At 37.6% G+C, this 13,658-nt stretch overlaps 1 pseudogene; it reads right to left on the minus strand.

The window, feature by feature from the left end:
* Positions 1–662: 662 nt before the first annotated feature.
* LOC103010083 (glutathione peroxidase 7-like) overlaps positions 663–13,658 on the minus strand; it is a 75,963-nt pseudogene continuing 62,967 nt past the window's right edge.

Genomic DNA, 13,658 nt, shown 5'->3' on the forward strand with positions numbered 1-13,658 from the left:
CATATACACTGACATTTATTATTTCCTTCCTTTGGCTTACCCTGTTTAACTTGCTCCTCCGTTCTAGTTTTTTAAATTGGAAGCTGAGGTCTTTGATTTAAGACCTTTTCACTTTTCTAATATAGACAGTTAGTACTATAAATTTTCTTCTAAGTTCTGCTTTAGAGGAAGCCCACAAATTATTTTTTGGGGGGGGGCCTTCAAGTTTTTATTGATCACAACTTATTTTTTCGTTCATCTGCAGAAAATAATTTTTGAATGCCTCCTAGTTAGCTGTCACTGCCCTAGACACTTTCATAGGCCTTTCATCCTCATCCTCACAACAGCTCTGTGAGGTAGGAATTGGCCCCATTTTACAGATTTCATAACAGGTAGGAGATTATTGCTTCAAATACTTCTATTTGGCACATGTTTTCATGGACTAGAGGTTCTTATTGAGTCATTTGGTCAAGAGCTCTCACTGGTCAGGGGTTCCTATAGGTTGCTCTAAGATTCAAAGAATCAAACTACTAGAATTTTCCTGCGACAGGAGTGATGGGGTCGGTGGGATAAGAGTGAAGGAAGTAGAGTCAGTAGTCTCTCCCTTTGTAGCACTATTTGAGTTTGCTTTGGTCACGTGTGCACAGCGTGGGGAGGGGACAGTGGGAGAGGAGGGAAAGTGATTATAAGTCTTCTCGCTTCTTCAGGATGAGCTTCCTCACAAGCGCTGTAATCTGGGACCCGATCTCCTCCACCGACAGGGTTGGGTCCCAAGCACCCTACCACCTTTCCAACTGGGGCCACTAGGTACTTACAGAGGTTGCCGGTGGGCTCCTTCCCAGAAGTCTGGGTCAGGTACTTGAAGGCAGGGTGGGCACCAGTGCCGGTGACTGCGATCTTGCTAAACATGGGGAAAGAGACACTGTAGGTGCGGCGGGCAAAGCTCTCCATCTCCTTTTAATGTCAGGCGCCTGTTGGCCAAATTGGCCAAACTGGTTGCAGAGGAACGCAAGCACGTTGAAGTGATGGGACCGCAGGTCCCGCTGTAGCTGCTGCAGGGCCCGGTGGTGCTGATCTGTAAAGCCTCACTAGCTAGCCATGTTCACCACCAGGGACACAGAGCCGCGGTGCTTCTCCAGCGACACCGTCTTGCCCCGGATGCTGACCGCCTTGAAGTCGTAGAAGTCCTGGTCCCACTGTGCGCAGGCGGCAGCCGCCAGTATCAGCCACGCCGCAGCCAGTGCCGCCACCTGACTCGCTCCCGAGCAGGCAGCGTGGCAAGGGCAAAGGCAGGGCGCGGCTCGCAAATTTTAATATGTTGTATTTTTGTTTTAATCAGATCAAAATTTCTAATTTCTCTTTTGATTTCTTGTGACCCATAGGTTATATCGAGGTTTGTTATTTACTTTCCAAATATTTGGAGATTTTTTCCCAAATATTTCTATTATGGAATACTTATTTCCTGCTACTGTGGTCAGAAAACATACTTGTATGATTTGAATTTTTTGAATTTATTGAAACATTTAGTATGACTTGGAATATGGTCTACCTTGGAAGTGTAATGTGTGCATGAAGATAAGAATTTTGTATTCTGTTGCTGGGTATAATGTTCTATAAATGTGAATTATGCCAGTTGGTTAATAATGATGTTCAAATTTACTATATCCTTATTGATCTTTTCTCTACTTGTTCTATCAATTATTGAAAGATATTGAACTCTTCTACTGTTGTGGTATTTCTCATTGTAGTTTTGTCAGTTTTCATTTCATGTAGTTTGAAGTTCTCTTATGTGTTTAAATGTCTAGGATTATTATGTCCTCTTGATGAATTGACCTATTTATCATTAGGAAATGACCTTCTTTATATCTGATAGTATTCTTTGTTCTGAAATCTACTTTTTCTGATATTGATATAAAGATTTCAGCTTTCTTTTGATCGCTGTTGGTGTCTCTTTTACCATCCTCATACCTGTAACCTATTTGTGTCTTTATATTTGAAGTGAATTTCTTATGGGCAGCATATTGTTGTGTCTTGTTTATTTATCCAGCTGGAAAACCTCTGCCTATTAATTGGGGTGTTTAGACCATTTACATATTTTGTGTTTGTTCATATGGTTTGGTTTAAAGCTATCATTTTGCTGCTTAACTTCTATTTCTCCCACCAGTTCTTTACTCCCTTTTCCAAAATTTTCTGGCTTCTTTGGGATTAACTGAACACTTTTAGTGATTTAATTTTAATTCATTTGTTGGCTGAATGGCTGTAAATCTTTGTTCTGCTATTTTAGTGGATGCTTTAAAGATTATAGTATACATCTTTAGCTCATTACACTCTCCCTTCAAATGATGTTATACCATTTAATCAATAGTATACTAACTTTATAGTGTGCTTCCATTTCTTCTGTGCCAGCCTTTGAACTAACATGGACATACATTTTACTTTTACATTTATTATAAACCCCATGATACATGGTTTCTACTTTTGTTTAAACAATTAGTATCTTTTTTTTTTGAATTTTTGAATTTTATTTTATTTATTTTTTTATACAGCAGTCTCTTATTAGTTATCTATTTTATACATATTAGTGTATATATATCAATCCCAGTCTCCCAATTCATCCCATCACCACCACCCCCGCCACTCTCCCCCCTTGGTTTCCATACGTTTGTTCTCTATATCTGTGTCTCTATTTCTGCCTTGCAAATTGGTTCATCTGTACCATTTTTCTAGGTTCCACATATATGCGTTAATATATGATATTTGCTTTTCTCTTTCTGACTTACTTCACTCTGTATGACAGTCTCTAGATCCATCCACGTCTCTACAAATGACCCCATTTCATTCCTTTTTATGGCTGAGTAATATTCCATTGTATATATGTACCACATCTTCTTTATCCATTCGTCTGTCGATGGGCATTTAGGTTGCTTCCATGACCTGGCTATTGTAAATAGTGCTGCAATGAACATTGGGGTGCATGTGTCTTTTTGAATTATGGTTTTCTCTGGGTATACGCCCAGTAGTGGGATTGCTGGGTCATATGGTAATTCTATTTTTAGTTTTTTAAGGAACCTCCATACTGTTCTCCATAGTGGCTGTATCAATTTACATTCCCACCAACAGTGCAGGAGTGTTCCCTTTTCTCCACACCCTCTCCAGCATTTTTTGTTTGTAGATTTTCTGATGATGCCCATTCTAACTGGTGTGAGGGGATACCTCACTGTAGTTTTGATTTGCATTTCTCTAATAATTAGTGATGTTGAGCAGCTTTTCATGTGCTTCTCGGCCACCTGTATGTCTTCTTTGGAGAAATGTCTATTTAGGTCTTCTGCCCATTTTTTGATTGGGTTGCTTGTTTTTTCAATATTGAGCTGCATGAGCTGTTTGTATATTTTGGAGATTAATCCTTTGTCCATTGATTCATTTGCAAATATTTTCTCCCTAAACAATTAGTATCTTTTATTTATTTATTTATTTATTTATTTATTTATTTATTTATTTAGGACTGTGTTGGGTCTTCGTTTCTGTGCGAGGGCTTTCTCTAGTTGTGGCGAGCGGGGGCCACTCTTCATCGGGGTGCACGGGCCTGTCACTGTCGGGCCCTCTCTTGTTGCAGGGCACAGGCTCCAGACGTGCAGGCTCAGTAGTTGTTGCTCACGGGCCCAGTTGCTCCGCGGCATGTGAGATCTTCCCAAACCAGGGCTCGAACCCGTGTCCCCCGCATTGGCAGGCAGATTCTCAACCACTGCGCCACCAGGGAAGCCCCCAATAATTAGTATCTTTTAAAGAGCTTTACATAATAGCACAAAGCTCCTTCATGTTTTACCCATGTAGTTACGTATTTTCTGGTGGTCTTCATTCCTTGTGTGGATCAGATTTCCTTCTGGCATCATTTTGTTCAGCCTGAAGGTCTTTCTTTAACATGTCTTGGAGTGCAGGTGTGTGATGAATTCTTTCAACCTCTGTATATCTGAAAGTCTTTATTTTGCCTTTGTTCTTGAAAGATATGTTCTAAGTTTTTTCTTTCAGTGTAATAAAGGTATTGCTCTACTATCTTTTCTCTTGCGTTGTTTCTGGTGACAAATTCGATGTCATCCTTATCTTTGTTCCTCTTATATAGTGTGCCATTTTTTCTTTGACTGCTTTTAAGTTTTTTTGTTTGTTTGTTTCTCACAGGTTTTGAGCCATTTAATTACAGTGTGACTTGAGGTAGTTTTCTTCATGCATATCATACCTCAGATTTATTGAGGTATGATATGCAATTATAATTTTCATCAAATTTGGAATGTTTTTAAGCATTATATCTTCAAAAATTATTCAGTCCCATCCTCCAACCCCTCTCCTTCTGTGACTCCAATTACATGTGTATTAGGCTGCTTAAAACTGCCCCACAGCTCACTGATGCTTTTCCACTTCTTTTTTGATTCCCTTTGCTCTATGTATTTCATTTCTGATAGATTCTGTTGCCATGTTTTCAGTATATTAATTTTTCTTTTTGCCATTTATTCCATCTAGTGTTTTTATTTTAGTCTCTAGAATTTTTATTAAGGTCTTTAAATTTGTAAAATACCTTCCATGTCTCTACATACGTTTTTGAATACATGGACTACAGTTTAATTGTTTTAGTGTTCCTGTTTGATAATTCTAACATATGTATTGGTTCTGGGTTGGTCCTACTCAATTGAATTACTTCTTCTTTACGAGTCATATTTTCTTGCTTCTTTGCATGTCTGATAATTTTTGATTGACATTGTGAATTTCACCAGGCATTGTGAATTTTACTCTGTTGGGTACAGTTTATGTCTATTTTTATAAATATTATTGAGCTTTGTTCTGTGATGTAGTTACATTTCTTAAGAAATTGATTATTTCAGGTGTTACTTTGAAGATTTGTTAGGTACCAGAGCAGTGCTTATTTTTAAGCTAATCATTTTCCATTACTGAGGTAAAAAAAACTTGTGTGTACTCTACTACTGTCCCTCAGTTTTTGAGAGTTATTCAGTTTGGGTGCTGGCAACAGGCACCATTCCCTGCCTTGTGTGAGCATTGGGCATTGTTACCCTTAATTATTTTGGGTGGTTCTTTCCCAAGCCTCATGTAGTTTCCTAAGTGCATGCATGGTTCAGTACACAGGTGAATACTTACAGGGGTGACTTACAGAACTTCAAGTATTATGATATTCTCTCTGTGTGCAATTTCTCCTTTTGCTACTCTTTCCTGAGAACTCCAGATGCTTTTGTCTCTTCGGAGTGTCAGTTCCATCTTCTCAGCTCAGGGAGTCTCCAATCTGCACCTGGTTTCTTCCTTCCTGCACTATGCTCTGCAAACTCTCTCATGACAGTCATAGGGCTTGTCTCTTTGTTTCCCATCTCTTAGTGATCACTGTCTTTTGTTGCCTGATGTCAGTGGCTTGCAAGTCATTGTCTTGTATATTTTCAGGTTTTTGTTGTTTCAGATAGGAGGATAGATCTTGTCCCTGTTTCTCCATCTTGGGTGGAAGCAGAAGTCTATAACTTTTTAAAAAGGGAAAATATATTAACAATTTCAAACAACTGACTAGGGATCAATTTTGAAGCATCAACTGTTTTTAAGTCAGGTATTGGCTGTATAATCATCTCTTTCATTCAGAATTAGAAAAAATAAGAAAACTAAGATAACTTTCACTGTATTGTGCAATAAGAATTGTTTATAATGAGACCCTAAGATACCTAAAATAAGCTGAAATATCTTTTTTTTAAATACATATTTATTTAATTTATTTATTTACTTGTTTTTGGCTGCGTCGGGTCTTTGTTGCCACGGACAGGCTTTTCTCTAGTTGTGGCGAGCAAGGGCTACTCTTTGTTGTGGTGCGCGGGCTTCTTATTGCAGTGGCTTCTCTTGTTGCGGAGCAAGGGCTCTAGGTGCGTGGGCTTCAGTAGTTGTGGCACGTGGGCTTCAGTAGTTGTGGCTCACGGGCTCTAGAGTGCAGGCTCAGTAGTTGTGGTGCACAGGCTTAGTTGCTCTGTGGCATGTGGGATCTTCGTGGACCAGGGCGCGAACCCGTGTCCTCTTCATTGGCAGGCGGATTCTCAACCACTGCGCCACCAGGGAAGCCCTGAAATATCTTTTGAGACATCAAAAACATGTTAGACTATTTTGGCAGAGTTTTACAGTTCCAAATTATCTTGCATTCTAATAAATAGCTCTTATGTATATGGTAAGTCTCACGTAAAGATAATACTTGTATCATTTTTCAGCTATTTAGGATAAAGTCCAGGACTGATTGTCCTAAAGGTCTTAATCATTTTATACTGTTTTCTAACAAGTTTATTTTCTCTTCACTCTCTGCCTCTCCTGAGTGGTTTTTATTAGCATTGATGGTGAAAGTAAAGATCATAGTATTGAGTTTTAGGTTTCCAGTTTCTTGCCTTTTTTCTTTCTTAGACTTTTTTGCTAGAGTATATTTTTAATGTACTACTTCTTTCTAAATGTTTTTCTAAAATATTAATAAATATTATGCTACAATGTTAATATCAGTATGCAAAGAGATATTTTGTGTTTGGAAACTATAAGGTAGTTTATTAAATGGTATTCATTTTTACAAGATTCTATACATGCTTATATATGTGTGTATATATATATATATTTTACACCTCTCTATAGGAAGAGTCGTTATGTTGCTAAGCAACAATGACTGAATAGCTATAGATACATAGAATCCCTGGTGGACATTAGTTTTTGCCTGTATTTTAGCTTTTGAAGGCAAGATAAAGTTTCCTCTTTAATAAAAGCAGCTTGTAGCAACAACATAAGTAAGTCAAGGAGAGATGCAGAGAAATTAGTAACATAAATATCTAAAACAACCAAATTTACCGTTCAAAATATAAGACAAATGTTTATGTGGCCTTCTACATAAGTCAGTGATGGGCAATCCATAGCCGCCCTGTGCAAAGAGACAGCCATTGATTGAATTTTAAGGTGAATATTTAGGCTACTGTCTCCGTGTTGCTACTTTGCAAATATGCTCATCGATTAACATTCATCACTAAACACGATGACAACGTTCTCTCTGATGATCTTTCATTCTTTTGGAAGTAAGTAATCTAAATTGTAAAAAATGCGTATTGTCTCCTTGTGGAGTGCTGTAAGGGTATATGCATTTTGGATAAGTGAAAAGAAATTAATCATCTTAACATTTTAATTTCTTTTGTAGATTAGTGTTTATGCAAAAATAGTTGCCTACTATTGACACTTGTGATTTTACTTAATACCGCGGATACCACCTAATCATCCAAACCTAATTGTGTACTGTACAATTTCATTTTTAAGTTCTGCAATTTCTGCCCTTGTGAACAATGTTAAGTCTAACCCATTCAGATGTTTGAGGATATGTCACTGCTAGCCACATTTTCCTTAAATGCTTTTTATTTTTAAAAAATTTTACATGTTTTTTATACAATTTTAAAAGTTACTTTCCATTTACAGTTATTATAAAATATTGGCTATATTCCCGTGTAGTATAATACATCCTTGAGCCTACCTTATACCCAATAGTCACACTTTTTAAATTCTTATGTCAGTAGTCCACCAAAGAAGTGGAAAAGCTACGTAGACAGTGATAGCTTTTGTCATTCAATGCCATTTTTGTCATTCAATTATAACACCATATAGTAAGTTATATGTCAAGTCTAAACTTAATGAATTACAGAAGGACACTTACAAGATTTAAGAACAGTGTAGGAACTGCTCTATGGCTTAATTTAACCCTCTAGGTTGATTTTATTTGATTCCAAAAATACTCTCAAGGGGCACTATTCTGAGTACCGTCAGCAACTCCAAAGAAACGCAAGCCATGATTTCTATCCTCAAGGAGTTTATAGTCTATTTGATGAGATGAGACATGTCTAACTTACCACCATTTTTGAAAATTCAGATTTCAGTACAAATTCTTGATCAGGACTCTAGAAAAAGTGTCAGATAAGATTTATGTCTTCTTTTCACCCTTACTGCAAACAACACACACACACACACACTTCTTGGATGCTTTCTGCAAAACAAAAACAACATGCAAGCAAACATCAAACAAACACTTTTGCAACAGTTTCATTTAGACAGTGAATAGCATGCGTAGTAGAGAAAGTCGAAGCTATTGTAATTTTTGTGTGTTTTGAGAGGAAAAACTTTGGACTATCGGGAATATCAATGAACCATGATGATAGCTGGCAAATATCAAAGGTTTCTGCAGACTGATATAGAGGCTATTATGCAGTGGGTAAGTTGTTTAGGAGAGAAAGTCAGTTCAAATGTTGACCTGTGCATCTTCCATGACCTTTGAGACCCAGGGAGAGAAATATCTTGGACAAAGTACATAGAAAAACAACACCTAACTTCAATATTGTAACTTTTAAGAAAAAACTTCTTTCTGTAGAAAAAAGAGAAATCTATGACAAAATTGCTAAGGTAGGCTACAAGCTTGGAATATTTTTTTTTTTGGCCTTGCTATGCAGCATGTGGGATCTTAGTTCCCCGACTAGGGATCAAACCTGTGCCCCCTGCAGTGGAAGCGTGGAGGCTTAACCACTGGACTGCCAGGGAAGTCCCCAGGATATATTTTTGGGTCCAAACTCTGGAACATATTTAGGATGAGTAAGTGGTACTGCTTGACTTAAGGCACTACTAAAAGCTATGTTTTGTTTTTAGAGGTTGTTTGTTATCACATTAGGAGAAAAAACTCTTGAACTCTGGCTGGAGAGTATTGCAGAATTGAGAAGTGGCAATGCTTGTTGGGTGTGTTTGGGGAGCTTGAGTCATGCAGTTTTATGTTTTTTGTTTTTTTTTTTTTCAAACATCTTTATTGAAGTATAATGCCTTACAATAGTGTGTTAGCATCTGCTTTATAACAAAGTGAATCTGTTATACATATACAATATGTTCCCATTTCTCTTCCCTCTTGCATCTCCCTCCCTCCCACCCTCCCCATCCCACCCCTCTAGGTGGTCACAAAGCACCGAGCTGATCTCCCTGTGCTATGCGGCTGCTTCCCACTAGCTATCTATTTTACATTTGGTAGTGTATATATGTCCATGACACTCTCTTACCCTGTCACATCTCACCCCACCCCCTCCCCATATCCTCAAGTCCATTCTCTAGTAGGTCTGTGTCTTTATTCCCGTCTTGCCACTAGGTTCTTCATGGCCTTTTTTTTTTTTTTTTCCCTTAGATTCCATATATATGTGTTAGCATACTGTATTTGTTTTTCTCTTTCTGACTTACTTCACTCTGTATGACAGACTCTAACTCCATCCACCTCATTACAAATACCTCCATTTCATTTCTTTTTATGGCTGAGTAATATTCCATTGTATATATGTGCCACATCTTCTTTATCCATTCATCTGTCGATGGACATTTAGGTTGCTTCCATGTCCTGGCTATTGTAAATAGAGCTGCAATGAACATTTTGGTACATGACTCTTTTTGACCTATGGTTTTCTCAGGGTATATGCCCAGTAGTGGGATTGCTGGGTCGTATGGTAGTTCTATCTTTAGTTTTTTAAGGAACCTCCATACTGTTCTCCATAGTGGCTGTATCAATTTACATTCCCACCAACAGTGCAAGAGTGTTCCCTTTCCTCCACACCCTCTCCAGCATTTATTGTTTCTAGATTTTTTGATGATGGCCATTCTGACCGGTGTGAGATGATATCTCATTGTAGTTTTGATTTGCATTTCTCTAATGATTAATGATGTTGAGCATTCTTTCATGTGTCTGTAGGCCATCTGTATATCTTCTTTGGAGAAATGTCTATTTAGATCTTCTGCCCATTTTTGGATTGGGTTGTTCGTTTTTTTTGTTATTGAGCTGCATGAGCTGCTTGTAAATCTTGGAGATTAATCCTTTGTCAGTTGCTTCATTTGCAAATATTTTCTCCCATTCTGAGGGTTGTCTTTTGGTCTTGTTTATGGTTTCCTTTGCTGTGCAAAAGCTTTTCAGTTTCATTAGGTCCCATTTGTTTATTTGTGTTCTTATTTCCATTTCTCTGGGAGCTGGGTCAAAAAGAATCTTGCTGTGATGTATGTCATAGAGTGTTCTGCCTATGTTTTCCTCTAAGAGTTTGATAGTGTCTGCCCTTACACTTAGGTCTTTAATCCATTTTGAGTTTATTTTTGTGCATGGTGTCAGGGAGTGTTCTAATTTCATACTTTTACATGTTCCTGTCCAATTTTCCCAGCACCACTTATTGAAGAGGCTGTCTTTTCTCCACTGTATATGCTTGCCTCCTTTATCAAAGATAAGTTGACCATATGTGTGTGGGTTTATCTCTGGGCTTTCTATCCTGTTCCATTGATCTATATTTCTGTTTTTGTGCCAATACCAAACTGTCTTGATTACTGAAGCTTTGTAATATAGTCTGAAGTCAGGGAGCCTGATTCCCCCAGCTCCATTTTTCATTCTCAAGATTGCTTTGGCTATTCGGGGTCTTTTGTGTTTCCATACAAATTGTGAAATTTTTTGTTCTAGTTCTGTGAAAAATGCCAGTGGTAGTTTGATAGGGATTGCATTGAATCTGTAGATTGCTTTGGGTAGTAGAGACATTTTCACAATGTTGATTCTTCCAATCCAGGAACATGGTATATCTCTCCATCTATTTGTATCATCTTTAATTTCTTTCATCAGTGTCTTATAATTTTCTGCATACAGGTCTTTTGTCTCCTTAGGTAGGTTTATTCCTAGATATTTTATTCTTTTTGTTGCAATGGTAAATGGGAGTGTTTTCTTAATTTCACTTTCAGATTTTTCGTCATTAGTGTATAGAAATGCAAGAGATTTCTGTGCATTAATTTTGTATCCTGCTACTTTACCAAATTCATTGATTAGCTCTAGGAGTTTTCTGGTAGCATCTTTAGGATTCTCTATGTATAGTATCATGTCATCTGCAAATAGTGACAGCTTTACTTCTTCTTTTCCGATTTGGATTCCTTTTATTTCTTTGTCTTCTCTGATTGCTGTGGCTAGGACTTCCAGAACTATGTTGAATAATAGTGGTGAGAGTGGGCAACCTTGTCTTGTTCCTGATCTTAGTGGAAATGGTTTCAGTTTTTCACCCTTGAGGACAATGTTGACTGTCGGTTTGTCATATATGGCCTTTATTATGTTGAGGAAAGTTCCCTCTATGCCTACTTTCTGCAGGGCTTTTATCATAAATGGGTGTTGAATTTTGTCAAAAGCTTTCTCTGCATCGATTGAGATGATCATATGGTTTTTCTCCTTCAATTTGTTAATATGGTGTATCACATTGATTGATTTGCGTATATTGAAGAATCCTTGCATTCCTGGGATAAACCCCACTTGATCATGGTGTATGATCCTTTTAATGTGCTGTTGGATTCTGTTTGCTAGTATTTTGTTGAGGATTTTTGCATCTATGTTCATCAGTGATATTGGCCTGTAGTTTTCTTTCTTTGTGACATCTTTGTCTGGTTTTGGTATCAGGGTGATGGTGGCCTCGTAGAATGAGTTTGGGAGTGTTCCTCCCTCTGCAATATTTTGGAAGAGTTTGAGAAGGATAGGTGTTAGCTCTTCTCTAAATGTTTGATAGAATTCGCCTGTGAAGCCATCTGGTCCTGGGCTTTTGTTTGTTGGAAGGTTTTTAATCACAGTTTCAATTTCAGTGCTTGTGATTGGTCTGTTCATATTTTCTATTTCTTCCTGGTTCAGTCTCGGCAGTTTGTGCATTTCTAAGAATCTGTCCATTTCTTCCAGGTTGTCCATTTTATTGGCATAGAGTTGCTTGTAGTAATCTCTCATGATCCTTTGTATTTCTGCAGTGTCAGTGGTTACTTCTCCTTTTTCATTTCTAATTCTATTGATCTGAGTCTTCTCCCTTTTTCTCTTGATGAGTCTGGCTAATGGTTTATCAATTTTGTTTATCTTCTCAAAGAACCAGCTTTTAGTTTCATTGATTTTTGCTATTGTTTCCTTCATTTCTTTTTCATTTATTTCTGACCTGATCTTTATAATTTCTTTCCTTCTGCTGGCTTTGGGGTTTTTTTGTTCTTCTTTCTCTAATTGCTTTAGGTGCAAGGTTAGGTTGTTTATTCGAGATGTTTCCTGTTTCTTGAGGTAGGCTTGTATTGCTATAAACTTCCCTCTTAGCACTGCTTTTGCTGTGTCCCATAGGTTTTGGGTCGTCGTGTCTCCATTGTCATTTGTTTCTAGGTATTTTTTGATTTCCCCTTTGATTTCTTCAGTAATCACTTCGTTATTAAGTAATGTATTGTGTAGCCTCCATGTGTTTGTATTTTTTACAGATCTTTTCCTGTAATTGATATCTAGTCTCATAGCGTTGTGGTCGGAAAAGATACTTGATACGATTTCAATTTTCTTAAATTTACCAAGGCTTGATTTGTGACCCAAGATATGATCTATCCTGGAGAATGTTCCATGAGCACTTGAGAAAAATGTGTATTATGTTGTTTTTGGGTGGAATGTCCTATAAATATCAATTAAGTCCATCTTGTTTAATGTATCATTTAAAGCTTGTGTTTCCTTATTTATTTTCATTTTGGATGATCTGTCCATTGGTGAAAGTGGGGTGTTAAAGTCCCCTACTATGATTGTGTTGCTGTCAATTTCCCCTTTCATGGCTGTTAGTATTTGCCTTATGTATTGAGGTGCTCCTATGTTGGGTGCATAAATATTTACAATTGTTATACCTTCCTCTTGGATCGATCCCTTGATCATTATATAGTGTCCTTCTTTGTCTCTTGTAATAGTCTTTATTTTAAAGTCTATTTTGTCTGATATGAGAATTGCTACTCCAGCTTTCTTTTGATTTCCATTTGCATGGAATATCTTTTTCCATCCCCTCACTTTCAGTCTGTATGTGTCCCTAGGTCTGAAGTGGGTCTCTTGTAGACAGCATATGTATGGGTCTTGTTTTTGTATCCATTCAGCCAGCCTGTGTCTTTTGGTGGGAGCATTTAATCCATTTACATTCAAGGTAATTATCGATATGTATGTTCCTATTCCCATTTTCTTAAATGTATTGGGTTTGTTATTGTAGGTGTTTTCCTTCTCTTGTGTTTCTTGCCTAGAGAATTTCCTTTAGCATTTGTTGTAAAGCTGGCTTGGTGGTGCTGAACTCTCTCAGCTTTTGCTTGTCTGTAAAGGTTTTAATTTCTCCATCGAATCTGAATGAGATCCTTGCTGGGTAGAGTAATCTTGGTTGTAGGTTTTTCTCCTTCATGACTTTAAGTATATCCTGCCACTCCCTTCTGGCTTGCAGAGTTTCTGCTGAGAGATCAGATGTTAACCTTATGGGGATTCCCTTGTGTGTTATTTGTTTTTTTTCCCTTGCTGCCTTTAATATGTTTTCCTTATATTTAATTTTTGACAGTTTGATTAATATGTGTCTTGGCGTGTTCCTCCTTGGGTTTATCCTGTATGGGACTCTCTGTGCTTCCAGGACTTGATTAACTATTTCCTTTCCCATATTAGGGAAGTTTTCAACTATAATCTCTTCAAAAATTTTCTCAGTCCCTTTCTTTTTCTCTTCTTCTTCTGGTACCCCTATAATTCGAATGTTGGCACGTTTAATGTTGTCCCAGAGGTCCCTGAGACTGTCCTCAGTTCTTTTCATTCTTTTTTCTTTATCCTGCTCTGTAGTAGTTATTTCCACCATTTTATCTTCCAGGTC

The sequence above is a fragment of the Balaenoptera acutorostrata genome, chromosome 7 (genome assembly GCF_949987535.1).
Source record: "Balaenoptera acutorostrata chromosome 7, mBalAcu1.1, whole genome shotgun sequence".
Classification (NCBI taxonomy): Eukaryota; Metazoa; Chordata; class Mammalia; order Artiodactyla; family Balaenopteridae; genus Balaenoptera; species Balaenoptera acutorostrata.